The 15,669-nt window shown below is 39.4% G+C and overlaps 1 pseudogene; it reads left to right on the forward strand.

Annotated features, from left to right (window-relative positions):
* The window catches only part of LOC101674030, a 59,232-nt pseudogene extending 52,158 nt beyond the window's left edge, over positions 1 to 7,074 (forward strand).
* Positions 7,075 to 15,669: the final 8,595 nt, after the last annotated feature.

Genomic DNA, 15,669 nt, shown 5'->3' on the forward strand with positions numbered 1-15,669 from the left:
TGACTTCAGGATACCTTTCATGCTTGGCAGGCGTCCCCATTTTATTTATGATATCAAAGCTGCAACGCTGTGTTCTCTTCTGCGGAAGACATAAAAGAGATTCAGAAGTCATCCAAATCATCTTGTAATTAATGTTACCACGCACGCCCAGGACATTAAAATGTTAACAGTGTTAGAATCGTGTGCTTTGGAATACCGAGTGAGGGCTTTATTAGAGAGAAATGCTCAGCAGATGTCATCCACCCTAATTGAGGACATCAGGGTGCCTGCTGCTTGTTCTTATCAGTGGTGCAGAGGGTTTTTTTTTTTTAATTTATTCATTTTCTTTACTGCTAGAATCTGCTCTCATTATTAGACTATCTTGTCACTCATTTGCATTTCAAGTGCTGGGACTGGTGGGGGGGGTAGCAGCTATCTTCTTTAAAAGAACACTTCAAGGGTTACTCTATCAAATAGCAGCACAGTAGCACAGTGAATCTGACATCTGGGTTATCTTATTCCCAGATGCTCTGTGGTGTCATTAGCAGGATTAATCTTAGCTTTAATTTCATAATGATTCTTATTCTAATATATGTGAATGAACACAAAGTCTCTTGACTCATTATCACCAATTTACCCAAGATATGTAATCAGGCTCTTACATTCACCAACATTTATTTTTGCTAATACATCTAAAATTGTAGATTAAGCAAATACAGTTAGTTCCAGCTGAGTGAATGCCTACCGAGGTAGCACTGTAGTATTTATGTTTTAATTAAAGTACATTAATGCTGTTGTTTTTAAATATGTACTGACCAAAAATGTGTTCACAGGGACCGGTAACGTCGTTGTTCGAGCAGCGTCCAGCTGTAAAATTAGTCACGGCAGCATTACATTAGAATGTAATTTGCGAATTATTGAAATTCCCTCTGTTAATTATGTTTTTAACCTTTATAAATAAGATGGAGGTGCACAGCCTCAATTCCAAACAACTCTGCTCCCCGAAGGAAACAGAGCGGCAGGTCCTTAATGGGGAGCATAATTGTAATAAGCTTTGTTGTTTTCATTCCCATTCAAGGTTACTATGTCACATCAAATATTGTCACTGTCAGTTTATGACTCAGAGTGGCCAAAAGGCCGTTTCCCCTCTCATTTGACACGAAGTTTCATAGTATCCTTAGAGGGGGTAGGCTGCGGGGTAGGAAGAGATGAAGATGCTCTAGCAAATTCCCAATCTCTCTTCACTTACTTTAACACTGGACTAACTTTTTTCATTTACCAGCTGTTGTCGCCCAGCAGCATGTAGTGCTTTATTATTGATGGATAAAATGTTCAAACATTTAAAGAAATGAAAGTCAGCTTTGCATTTTTAATTAATTAATTAAAAGTACTGTAAATGCCAGCTTGTTAATTGCTTTGCACCTGCAAGCCAACACAGGTTTTGTGCACTCTTTCTTTGAATATTAAATTTTTTCTTGCATGTCTTTATAATGCTTGGGAAGTCTCTCCAGCAAACATATTAGTAAAGAGTAAATATTGAATCTTAGACAAAACTCATGGCTTCATCTTTCACTGTACCCAGAATAGGATTTAAAGGAGGATTTAGATTTCCAAGGCTTCTAATTAAGTAGTGATAATCAGGCTTTCTGCTGAGGGTCACTTCCTGGGAGTAATTTGAGTTATTAAAATGCATGTTTTTGTTTGTTCTGCTTTGTGAGCTAAAACTGATCCCTTTTAATATAGCAGCAAATATGCAAATTGGTGTTTCATTATATTGTGCAATTTATGGCAATCTTCTCTAATTTACTAAAAGGTCAGGAGCCTGACCTTGTCATTCAAAAAATTTTTTTTCCTGGTAAAGCTAAACTAATTATGTGGGTTTTTTTTTTTTTAAATGAAATTCTGAAAGTGTGCAGCATGGTAAAGAATGTGACAATTTAACTTTCATTTAGCTCTTATATTCATAAAGATGGCCTTCAGTTTTGTGTGGATCCCTAGTAACAAAGAGTAGGTGATCTCAATTGTGATTTAGGAATCAGTTGTTTTTAAATACTGCAGAGAAAAAAGAGAGAACTTAAAATCAATTCTTGTGCCTCAGAAAAATGTGGCAACTGGAATAGCCTAGCTTTACTGAAATAATTAGCATCCATGTACATGCTTTAAATTGTCACTGACCAGAAAATGTTAAAAAAGAACTATTGTGAGCTCAATAGCAAGTTTTTTGTTCAAAAGACTTACCAAATCTTTATATGATTTTGTTCTTTATTGATCTTAACTTTTTTCGTTGCTTTACAGAGTTTTCAACTTTGACTAGGAGAATTGTTTTTTTAAGACTTATTTATTTCATTGATTGGGGTAGGGGACAGGCTGAGGGGGGAGATGGAGAATCTCAAGCAGACTCCTTGCTGATCATAGAGCTGCATGCCACGCTCTATCCCACAACCCTGAGATTATGGTCCAAGCTGAAACCAAGAATCTGATGCTCAACCATCTGAGCCATCCAGGATGGCTGAGCCAGCCACTCTAATAGAGGATTTTTTATCTTAAATATTTTTAAATCCTTAGGAGCGGAAGTTGGTCACAATGAACTGTTTACTTTTTAAATTATAGGCACTGGTTCTTACACATTAGCTTGAATAAAAATCACTTGGATTTCTTGCTAAAACTTAGTTTCTGTGGTCCTATCATCTCAAAATTCTGGTTCAGTAGGTCTGGGATTGGCTTCTAGTAATCTGCATTTTCCTCAGGTGGTCTGAGGTACCTATCTGGTTATATAGGTGACTGTTGGATAACATGGATTTGAATGGTGTATATATCCTTCTTCTTCTTCTTTTTTTAAAAATAAATATAGTATAGTACTGTAAATGTAGTTTCTTTTTTAAATGATTTTCTTTTCTCTAACTTATTTTAATACTGTCATGTATAGTATATATAATGTAAAAAATATGTGTTAGTTGATTATGTTATTGGTAAGGCTTCAACAGTATGCTATCAGTTTGGGGGGAGTAAAAAATTATACATGGATTTTTTATTTTATTTTTTTATTTTTATTTTTATTTATTTTTTATTGTAAATTTTTCTTTTTTTATTAATTTTTTATTTTTTATAAGCATATATTTTTATCCCCAGGGGTACAGGTCTGTGAATCACCAGGTTTACACACTTCACAGCACTCACCAAAGCACATACCCTCCCCAATGTCCATAATCCCACCCCCTTCTCCCAAACCCCCTCCCCCCAGCAACCCTCAGTTTGTTTTGTGAGATTAAGAGTCACTTATGGTTTGTCTCCCTCCCAATCCCATCTTGTTTCATTTATTCTTCTCCTACCCACTTAAGCCCCCATGGTGCATCACCACTTCCTCATATCAGGGAGATCATATGATAGTTGTCTTTCTCTGCTTGACTTATTTCGCTAAGCATGATATTTTTGACCGTGCCAACACCCCTAGCGCCCATATTATTTATGAGTCAACCTCAGTTTGAAAAGAAGTTATAGCAATTTGACTCTCCTCCACCCAATATGCTCATGCTTAGTTACTCATTTATCACATGCATATGGCGTTTTAAAAAAATGGATAAAGGAATAAATAAACATCTCTTATGTGCCATGCATGATCACTGCCCTTAAGGAGCTAACCACAAAAACATATGTATAAATGGTTATAGGCAACATTTAAGAAACTATATGTAAAATACTTTAAAAATCTCTGAGAATGTAAAGGAGGTAAAAATTTATTATAATTGGGGGACATTTAACAAAGGAAATTATATTTAGATTAGGAATAATGAGAGTATTCCTCTAGGTAAGAAGGTAGGAGAAAGACTATACTGATTAGTGAAGAGCTTGAACAAAGGTCCAGAGAAGGGAGCATGTGTGGTCTGTTCTGGGGAGGTGCATGACCTAATGTGGTCACAACTCTTATTGTATGATGAATTGGTAGTGGGAGTAAAGCTCCAAAATTTTCTAACATCAGATTTGGCAGGACCTGGAATGTCTCAATGCTGAGCAGTTGGGGGTTTATTTGGTGGGCAGTGGGACACCAGTGCCAATTTTAAAGTGAAGGACTGATCTCATTATGTCTGTGTCTAGCAACAGTTTGGACAGAAAAGATCAAGGACAGGAAGAGATATTAAGAGGCTACTCAAAGTCCATAGGAAGATACAAAAGTCCTGAACAAAGATAATGGAGATGGAGATGGTGAAATGGATTCAAGAGACAAATGGAACTTGGCAATAAGTTGGATTTGAGGTGGAATTAGAAGGAGGTGTGAAGGGAAGGGAATTTGGTGTCCAAGTTTCCAGTTGAGTAACTGTACAAATAGTGACACCATTAACCAAGACAGGAAATGTAGGAAGAGAAACATCTGTGGAAATAAAGATTCCGACTTAGAAGCTTGCTTAGAACATGTGTTTGAAGACCAGTAACACTGGCAGCTCTAGGAAGCTTGTAGGAAAGGCAGAATCTCAGACCTCCAACCCAGATCATCTGAATCAGAATCTGTACTTGTACACCATCCCCAGGTGATTCACACACACATGAAAATCTGAGGAACAATGGTAAAAGAAAATACAAAGTCTATTGTTGGACTATCCTTCTGAAGGACTCTATACCAAAAAGGGCTTTGTGGTTATCTAAGTTTAGGGAGATCTCTATGTAATAACCTGTATGATAATTATTCTTTGATATTTGAAAACTATAATTTTAAGAACAAATGAAGCCCAATGTTAGTAGAAAGAAGGCAATAATAAAGATGAGAGCAGAAATAAATGAAATAGAGACTAAGAAACTAAGAAGATCATAGAAAATGTGAATGAACCTAAGAGTTGATTCTTTGAAAAGATAAACAAAATTGACAAACCTTTAGCAGACTCACCAAGAAAAAAAGGGAAATAAGATCAGAAATGAAAGAGAAAATGCTGCAATTGATAGCACAGAAATAAAAAGGATGATAAGAGACTATTATGAACAATTGTATGCCAACAAATTGGACAACCTAGAAGAAATGGCTAAATTCCTAGAAACATAACCTTCCAAGTTTGAATCATAAAGAAACAAAATCTGAACAGATCAATCAATAGTAAGGAGATTGAATCAGTAATTTTTTTAAAAAAGATTTTATTTATTTATTTGACAGAGAGATCACAAGTAGGCCGAGAGGGAGGCAGAGAGAGAGGGGGAAGCAGGCCTCCCACTGAGCAGAGAGCCCGATGCGGGGCTTGATCCCAGGACCCCGAGATCGTGACCTGAGCCGAAGGCAGAGGCTTAACCCTCTGAGCCATCCAGGCGCCCCTTGAATCAGTAATTTTTTTTTTTTAAAGATTTTATTTATTTATTTGACAGAGAACACAAGCAGGCAGAGAGGCAGGCAGAAAGAGAGAGAGAGAGAAGCAGGCTCTGCACTGAGCAGAGAGCCCGATGCGGGGCTCGATCCCAGGACCCCAGGACCATGACCTGGGCCGAAGGCAGAGGCTTTAACCCGCTGAGCCACCCAGGCGCCCCTTGAATCAGTAATTTAAGAGCTCCCTACAAACAAAAGTCCAAGACCAGACAGCTTTACTAGTGAATTTTACTAAACATTCAAAGATGAATTAATACCAATCTTCAAACTCTTTTAAAAAAACAGAAGAGGAAGGAACAGTTCCAAACTCATTTTATGAGATCAGCATTATCTTGATACCATAACCAGACAAAGATACCACAAGGGAAGAAAATTATAGACCAATATCCCTGATGAACATATATGCAGACAATCCTCAACAAAATGTTAGCAAACCAAATTCAGTAATACCTTAAAAGGATCAAAGTGAAAGTAGGATATATTCTAGGGATTCAAAAATGGTTCAACCTCTGTAAGTCAGTCAGTGTGATACACAGCATTCACAAAATGAAGGTAAGAGAAAAAGATTCGTGTAATTATTTCAATAGATGCAGAAAAGGCATTTGATGAACATCCATTTATGATAAAAACTCTCAACAAAACGTGTATTGAAGAAATATGCCATACATAATAAAGGTCATATATGACAAGCCCAAAGCTAACATCATACTCAATGGGGAAAAGCTAAAAGCTTTTCCTTGAAGATCAGAAACAAGACAAGGATGCCTGCTTTTGCCACTGTCTTCGTGTGCTATTGGAAGTCCTACCCAGAGCAGTTGGGCAAGATAAGTAAATAAAAAACAACTAAACTGGAAAGGAAGAAGTAAAACTGTCACTATTTGCAGATGACATGATACTATGTATAAAAAGCCCTAAAGACACCACCCTAAAACTGTGAAAACTAATAAGTTTGGTAAATTTGCAGGATACAAAACCAGTATACAGAAATCTGTTGTGTTTCTACCCACTAATAATGAACTATCAGAAAAACAAGAAAACAATTCCATTTACACTTGCATCAAAGAGAATGAAATACTGCTCTGTCAGATTGTCCAGAGACACTTCTGGAAGCAACAGTATAATGACTGCCCAAGGTGATCAAACTTGTATTGTTTGGCAATGGTAGTACTGGAAAAACTACATTTGTGAAATGTCATCTGACTGGTCAACTTGAGAGGTACATAGCCACGTTGAGCTTTGAGGTCCATCCCCTTGTGTTCCATACCAACGAGGACCTATTAAGTTCAATGTATGGTAAACAGCTGGTCAGGAGAAATTTGGGTGGGCTGAGAGATGGCTAATACTTCCTGGCCCAGTGTGCCATTACAATGTTTGATTTAACATCAAGGGTTACTTACAAGAATGTGCCTAACTGGCATTGAGATCTGGTTCAAGTACGTGAAAATACCCCCATTGTGCTGTGTGGCAACAAAGTGAACCCTGAAGACAGAAAAGTTAAGGCAAAATCTATTGTCTTAGAGAGAAGTACCTTCAGAACTATGACATTTCTGCCAAAAGTAACTACAACTTTAAAAAGCTCTTCCTGTGGCTCGCTAGAAAACTAATTCTAGACCCTAACTTGGGAGTTTGTCGCCATGCTAGCTCTTGCCCCACCAGAGGTTGTCATGGACACAGCTTTGGCAGCACAGTATGAACATGATCTAGAGGTCGCCTAGACATCTGGTCATCTTCCAGAGGAGGAGGATGACCTGTGAGAAAGTGCAGCTGGAGCTCAGCATCAGAAGTCTGGTTTTATAGGCAACTGTCCCGTAATGTCAGTGGTACAACAGGTTTGCCACTTCATTTTATAGCTGAGCAGAACATGTACTTGATCTTTGGGATGCTGAAGGAGATGAATGGGCTTTGGAGTACCTGTGGCAGTTGGAAAAGTACCTTCCTTTTTTGGACCTGCATATTTAGCTGTTTTGGAAAGCAGTTGGAATGCACCCCCAATGTGTTTTGAGGCATTATTTACAATAGCCAAAACATGGAGACAAACTAAATGTTTATTGATGGGTGAAGGGATAAAGAAAATGTGTCCAATATATATCATGGAATACTATTCAGCTATAAAAAGAGAATGAAATCTTTTTATTTTAAAGATTTTATTTATTTATTTGACAGAGATCACAAGTAGGCAGAGAGGCAGGCAGAGAGAGAGGAGGAAGCAGGCTCCCCGCTGAGCAGAGAGCCCGACGCGGGACTTGATCCCAGGACCCTGAGATCATGACCTGAGCCGAAGGCACCAGCTTAACCCACTGAGCCACCCAGGCGCCCCAAGAGAATGAAATCTTGCCATTTATGACAACATGGATGAAATTTGAGGACATTATGCGCAATGAAGTAAGTCAGACAGAAAAAGACAAATACTATGTGATCTCAGTTAGACATAGAATCTAAAAAAATGCCCCAAACAAACACAAAGTGCATAAATATAGAGAACAGACTGGTGGTTGTCAAAGGTAGGGGGTGTCTGGTAGGCAAAATGGGTAAAGGGAGTGAAAAGGTACAGATTTTCAGTTATAAAATAGATAAGTCCTGGGGATATAATATGCAGCCTGGTGACTATAGTGAATACTACTCTATTGACTATTTGGAAGTTACTAAGAGAGTAAATCTCAACATTTCTCATCACAAGGAGAAAACAGTCTGTAGCTATGTGTGGTGATGGATGTTGACTCACTCGCAGTCGTTTTGCAGTGTATTCAAATAGCAAATCATGTTGCACACCTGAATCTGATGTTAACAAAACAAACCCCCCTACAGTTTGCATTAGCCTGTTAAGGCTCTGAGGAGTTCTTTAGTGACGAAATTTGTCTGATTCTGCTTAAACCAACACTTCCAAAATGTATTTTGTCATGAGGTAGTGGGTTAGTTGTGTCCTTCCGAAAAATATGTTGAAGTTCTGACCCACAATACCTGTGAATATGACCTTATTTGGAAATAAGGTTTTGTGGATGTAAGCAAGTGAAGATGAAACAATGCTGTATTTGGGTAGATGCTATATCCAATGAATGGTGTCTTAGTAAGAGTAAGAAGAGGGAGGCTTCAAGAAAGATTCACATAGAGAAGAAGGCTTTATGAGGACAGAGCAGAGATTGGGGTGACATAGCAACAAGCTTAGAGAAGCTAAGTTACTGGCAACCACTAGAAGCTTGGAAGAAGCAAGGAAGAATTCTTTCCTCAGACTCCAGAGGGAGCATGGTCTTGCTAACACCTTAATTCTGGACTTCTAGCCTCCAGAACTGTGAAGAATAAATTGTCTTAAGCCATCTAGTTTGTGGTAATTTATTTTTGCAAACCTAGAAAACTAATAATGTGTGAATCTTTAAAATGAATAACACAACACTAATTAACATTCTGAGAGTCAGTAGATTAGAAAATAGTGGTTTAGAACATACATGGAGATGCCAGTGGGGTTGTGCACGTGCAGGTGTCAAGCAGGCTTTGGAAATTGGGTATAAGTTTCAAGAGAGGATCAGGATAGATGAGAGACATTTGGGAGTAAAGCATACAGTGGGCAGTTTAAACCTGGGTAAGGCATAGAGTTGATCAGGAAGAGCATGTAAACAAAAAACCCTGGGAGAATAGCTGTAATTGAAGGAAAACTGAGAAAGAGCAAGAGAATGGGCATTTAAGAGCCATAACAGAAGAAATATAAAGTGAAAAAATACATGCATTCCTATGTTTATTGTAGCATTATTTACAATAGCCAAATTATGGAAGCAGCCATTGATAGGTCCATTGATAGGTGAATGGATACAGAAGATGGTTAACAGAGGGGAAATGGTGTGGGGTGGATGAAATAGATGAAGGGGATTAAAAGCACACTTTTCTTGATGAGCCCTGAGTAATGCATAGATTGTTGACTCAAATTGTACATCTAAAACTAATATAACCTGTATGTTAATTATACTTCAATCATAAAAAAAGAAATTATGATAGCAGAAAAAGAAACAGGATGAAAGCCTTTTAATTTAGCAATTAGGAAGTCACTAGTAATCTTTGAGAAAGCAATCTGATCAACTGGAGGTAGAAGCAAGCTTGCCATGGCTCAAGGAGTGAATGAGAGGACCTTCAGTTAAAGAAGTCAAGGTAAAAATATTTTCAGTTACCAAGCCTCCTTGAAACCTTGAAGAAGGTTTCGGAAAACCTTTTCTAGAAAAAAATGAAAATCCTCCACTTGAAAAAATGAAGAAGAAAAAAAAAAAGGAATAAAACTCCATCTTTGATGAAATAGAGAAACTTCACTCTGAACAAAATCTGGCCAGTTCTTAAAAATCGAAACTAACACTAAGGGTGGAGGCCGAGAACCCAAAAACCGTCTCAGATTTTAGCAGAGTCAGAATTCTCAAAAAGTACATGTTACAGTCTTCATATCCGTAGGGTCCTCCATTCAGGTTCCTGGGATCTAGAGAAATGTGGCCAAAGAAGAAGTGGACGTGGCCCTATGTAGACTCAGCTGTCAACAGCGGAAGAGCAGGTGTGGCAGAGCTGAAGGGGAGTCACGTGGAGGGTGCACCTGTACCGTGTGCAGAACACCCTAGTCTCCTAGCTAACGGGGTGTGCAGTGGGAGGGGGAGGGAGGACGAAACTGTGCTTGCCAGACGGCAACACAAATCAACATCCTAACTAAACAGACGGGAGGAGAAATGCACCATCAGGGTCGAGGGCACATTTGGTGAGAAGGTTTTTGAGATAACACACTACATTTGAAACTCTGGGCTTCCCTTCTTCACGGAAGACTTTAAGCTAATGATGCCCTCAGTTAGAATTACTCTAAGAAATGTGAATAACCATCAAAAAGGAACACATTAGGCCATATGCATATGAACAAAAGAGGAAAGAGTAAGCAGAAGTCAGATAACATACAGAACTTAGAAGAGGGATTGTTCTATGAATTTGACAAGGAATTTAAAAAAGTTACTATAGGTAGTATCTCTTGGGGAGGAGGAGGTGCACACACACAAAATCATTGAAAAGGAGATGAAAAGACAATAGAAGAAAATTTTAAAAAATGGTAGAGCTTAGTAAAGAAATGATGAGGGCACATAAAATCAACGCAGAGATAAAAATTTCATTAAGTAAAAAAAAGAGTAAACAGAACTGAAAACATAGGGATACAATGGTTAGGAAATGGTGAAAGCCTTGTCCCCCTTTTAGGTATCTCTTATTGAAGTGCTTCTCATTTCTCCAAAGTCTTGTCTTGATGGTATGTTCTATTAATTAGTAACAAGGGAGCTGGGATTTGGATCAAGAGCAGTGGAATGAATTCTGCAATCCCTTTCATTACTCCTTTAGGTACTGAGTTATTCTTTTGCAATGTCTTTATCTTTTCAAGATTTCCCTTAACAATACTCATAAGCACGTTTTCCACAGCACAGAAGTATTGATGGTGTAAGCTGGTGAAGTGAGAACATATGGCCAATGACCCGATGCCAGTTGTGTTCCCACTAAGAGCTACACAGACAGTAAGAGAGGTGTCTAGAATCCTATGGAATAAAGCATAAATGTCTGTCCCCAAAGCCATTTTAATTGGTTAGGCCCCAGCATCATAATCCACCTTAAACTGATGGCCTTCAAGTGGTGCTCAAGTTCCACAGAGGTGAGAATACCTCTGAATCATTTGGCTTCCAGCTACTAGCTTTGAGTTTAATGGTCTGGAAGAGTCTCTGACAACAAATTTCAATGGAGAAGCACATCTCAGGCAGTAGAGCCTAAATTCATCTCTCTCCCAAGGAAGTTAATTTCCTCTGACCAGTGAGCAACTGCCCATCTTTGATTTGTGTTTTCTCTAAAGAACTTGATTCCAGTGGCTGGTAGATGTGTATGTGTGAATTCTGCTCAGTTCATCCAATAATGCAACTCATGTCAAACGTTTGGCACGCAAGTCCTAACTCCTGAGAAAAATGTGATTTTTATGTTTGGGTTGTTTTCTTGTTCTCTTGAGCATCACTAAGCTGCAGTTGGTTCTGCCTGCTAACACTCTGCACACTAGTCCGGACTGGGAAACCTGACAGTAAGGGCTGACATGGGTCTCAGTCTTCCTTTGAACCATCTTGGCTAACGTGTGTGTGTTTAGTACAAAAGAAGTACAAAAGAGTCAAGAAAGCTCTCCCCACAGGAAGCTCTATTAGAAAGAAAATGAAAAACCTTGTGGGGTCAACCCTGTAGGGCCCCACGTGTGTACCACAAACAGGCCATCACACTAGACCAGAAGAAACCCGAGGCTATTTTCGCCATCTTAATGAATGGTATCATCACCCACCCCAGTCAGAAGTTTAAAATTATCCATGATTTTTCCTCTTGCCTTCATTTCCACATCTAATTTCCAAGCAAGTCCTTTTGATTTTACCTCAGAAAGGTGTGTTGAGTCTGTCCTCTTCTCTACATTTCACTTCTTCCTTGGGCCATTCTCCTGAGTGCCTGTTGGACTGCTACAACAGTTTCTTGTCTCCCCTCAGCCACGTGTTTCTTCCTGCAGTCCATTCTCTGCATACTAGCCAGGGCCATAAAAAACAGACTAGGTCATGTCACTCTTCTATTTAAATCTCCAGCAGCTTTCAATATACCTCAGAATAAAATGAAAACTCCATACCATGACCTTCAATATCCTGCATCATCTAGCCCCTGCCTACCTCTCTGAGCTCACCCCAGCTACGTAAGTTTCCTTTCAGTGCCATGAATACACCAAACCCTTTCATTCCTCAGAGACTTGATATGGGCTGTCTCCTTCTCCTGAAAATGTTCGTCTCTCAGTATTATAGGAATGATACAGCCTCTCATTTTTCAGGGCTCAATTTAACTGTCACCTGTTGAGGGTGGCTTTCCTTCCTGAAAATAGGCATGTCTCATTCATTTTATTCTCTACCTCTGTCTCCTATATCTTTCTTTCTTACATCTTAGCAATATCTATAATTATTTTAATTACTTTCTTCTCTCTTCCCACTAGAGCAGGAACACCTCAAGAGCTAGTACACAGTCTGTCTTGTTCTATTCACTAATATATCCCAGGACTTTTCACCCTCAACAAATAATGGGCAGACAACCCATAACTGAATAAATGAAGGGATGAACCCATTCTTGCAGACCGTATATGAACTCAGGATCTTTAACTGGTGAACATCTACGTGATCTGTTCCCTTTCCTTTCAGAGTTTTAAACAAGGACCTCATATATGGGACATTTAATTTTCAGAATCCTTTGAACTGGAATTTTTCAAATAAACATCACCAGGTTTCCAAAAGTTGAAGTCTTTCATGAGCTGCGTAACTCTGCAAAGGCATAGGTGGGAAGGTGACCCATTCATCCATTGCTCATGGATGTTCAGAACAATCTGGCCATAAAGCAGTTCAACCACAGACATCAACAAAGCCCTGGTCATTTCTGTCCACACAGTTGTGTGGAATTTGGCAAATAAACATGAAATGGGTGTTGATGAGGACTTAATGAACATTATACGTCAATTTAAAAAATAACCTACTTGTGGTTTACAATGAACAAAATCACAAGGTATGCCTATTTAAAGCATCTCTTCCACTGGGAGAGACTATTCTGGAGGAAGGATGGGAATAGAAAATTTAAATTAGATTATGCAAAACAAAAAGCTACTTTGGAAGGGTACACTTGCTTTTAGGTCTATTTGGCAGGGTGAGTTTTTCTTGTCCCCCTTTATCACTTCTCTTTACTCTTGGTAAGAAAGAAAACTTTTAGCTTCATAACACATAGCCTACTGTTAAGCCAGCATAGATGGCTGTAAAAAATTATCTGCTCCTCCAAGAAGTAGTCTTGTTTGTCCTGCAGTGGTTTTACATGGAAGAAGGGGAAAGATCATAGACAATGCTTATGGAGAACTTAAGAAGTTTTTGACTGAGAATCCTCTCTAACTTCTCCCTCTGCAGAATGGAAGCAAGAATCATAATCTTTGTGGTCCAAACCAAGTGGTACAAACTTGGATAACACTGGGACCCTGGAGGATGGTGCAAGGTAGCAAGATGGGAGAAGCTGGGAAAAATCAGAGGAAGAAGGGATTCTTGGTCATTCACCCAAGACTTCTAGGCATCCATCCAAGACTGACAGTGTACAAAGTGAAAGGTGGCCCCATCTGATCAATAAAGAAATGGCCTTTGTTCATCTTTCATATTTCAGATTTCAGGGGAGCTTGGATCAGCTCCTGGTAGGATATTTTCCTCCCAACAGATGACTTTGAGTGCACTACAGGCCCTCCTAGATATTTTTGCGGGGGGGAGGGGAAGATAAGGTTGAATTTACTTAGAAGTTTTATCTAGAATCTCATTAGCAGGAAGGTTACCTCTGCCTAAAATACTCTCCTCCAAACTAACATTTGGAACCTGCAGGCCTCAGCTCTTTCCTCCGGGGTCTTTGAGGCTCCTTCCTCCACTATAAATATGGGTGACATCATTTTATCTTGGTTCTTTCCATCCCTTAAAGTTGATTTAAGGTCTTTTTTTATGTTTGGTGGGAAAATACAAAGATTCTGGCAGGATGCACTTAAATATAATGTAGCTAATAAGTCTACTATTTAATTGTAGCTGTTAATGCAAAATTTGATGATATTTCAGCTGGTATGATTAGCATTTAATCATTTTTTATCATGGCGATACTGCATTTACTGCCTTTCTGCTTTGAAGATGTCAGCAGTCTTCTATATTTATTTAGAATTTTATGTGTTGGAGACTTTGGTTTTAGAATTTCAGGGTCTTGAGACCATGAATGCTTAAAGAAAGTTATTTGCATATCTGCAGACTGCAGATGATTCCTGGTTCCTTTAATTCTTGGACTGTTTTGCACAGGTCAAGGGTAAGAGTTTTGAGACATCCGAGCCTTCAGCCCTGGTCCATTAGCTGCATAACCTTGGGCACGTCATTAACCTAACTGTGCTTCAGCTTCTTCATCTGGAAGCTGGGGAGAATAATACCTGACGGCTGTCTCCTGGGGGAGGCAATGGGCGTCAGGTGAGAGGTGCGTGAAAGTGGCTCGAAAACCCGTAAACTGTTAAGTGAATTAAGATTGCTTTCGTGATGTTTGTTGCGTCCTCCTCCACCTCCTCCTCTAAATGAACTCGGTATGGAGGTTTGGGAATGGCAGTGGTGATTATCTGGGGTTTCAGTTATCTACGGTCAACCGTGGTCTGGAAGCAGAGGGTCCTACTTACGACGTCTGGTCAGGTGATTAGTTGCCTGACGCTATGTCATATGCCTGCGTCCTTCACCCCCCTTCATCTCCTCACACGGGTATTTTATCCTTTCACACGGTCACAAGAACAAGGGTGAGTACAGTATGATATTTTGAGAGAGGGAGAGAGACACTATATTCACACAACTTGTTCTGGAGCACATTGTTGTAATTGTTCTATTTTTAGTTACTGTTGTTAATCTCTCACTGGGCCTAACTTAGAAATCAAACTTAGTCAGAATACATATGTAGGGGAAAAACACAGTATATATGCTATGTCTGGTACTTTCCTTAGTTTCAGGCATCTACTGGGGGTCTTAGAGTGTAGACCCATGGATAAGGTTTGGGGGGGGGTGGATAGGCCAAATATCAGTTTGCTTTGTTTGACAGAATTCCCCACCATGAAATTTCCTCATGCTCTGAGCATCCCCGGGCCTTTTAAATCTAGATTTAATTCACAAGCAACATTTGAGAAGAACGGTTGTATAAAGGGAGGTAATCCTATAATGAAAGATAAAATGATTCTGCCTTGACATCTGTGGGTGATAAGGCATTGTCACATTGATTACCTAATTTCACGGTGGGGGGGGGAGATAGAACAGGTGATTAAAAAAAAAAAGATTTTATTTATTTGAGAGAGAAAACATGAGCAGGGTGGGGGGTGCAGGGAGAAGCAGAGGGTGAGGGAGAAGCAGACTCCCCGCCAAGCAGGGAACCCAAGCAGGGAGCAGAACTCAATTCGGGGCCCCCAGGATCATGACCTGAGCCAAAGGCAGACACTTAAGCGACTGCTGGCATCACTAGAACGGGTGGTATTAAGCCATTTTGATGTAAGAGAAAGCTTAGGCACGAGGAAGCTAAATAAAAGGTTCAAGGTGTCTTAACAAGCAGGATGCCTTGTTGGAGTGGACACCCAAGTAAAATGTGATGGTCTTTGAACAGGGGCAAGGAGCTGAGATTAAAGAACCCACACTGAAGGGAAACCAGACTAGCTGGAGAACATGACTGAAGAACTTTAGAGAGGTGAGGAAAAAGAAGGCTAGTGGTGGGCTACTTCGAGTGACCCCTTTTTGAGACTGGACTCCCCAAATAAGGGCTGCTTTGTTAATACTTTT

The sequence above is a fragment of the Mustela putorius genome, unplaced genomic scaffold, assembly GCF_011764305.1.
Source record: "Mustela putorius furo isolate JIRA1106 unplaced genomic scaffold, ASM1176430v1.1 tig00003853_pilon_pilon_pilon, whole genome shotgun sequence".
NCBI classification, from domain to species: Eukaryota; Metazoa; Chordata; class Mammalia; order Carnivora; family Mustelidae; genus Mustela; species Mustela putorius.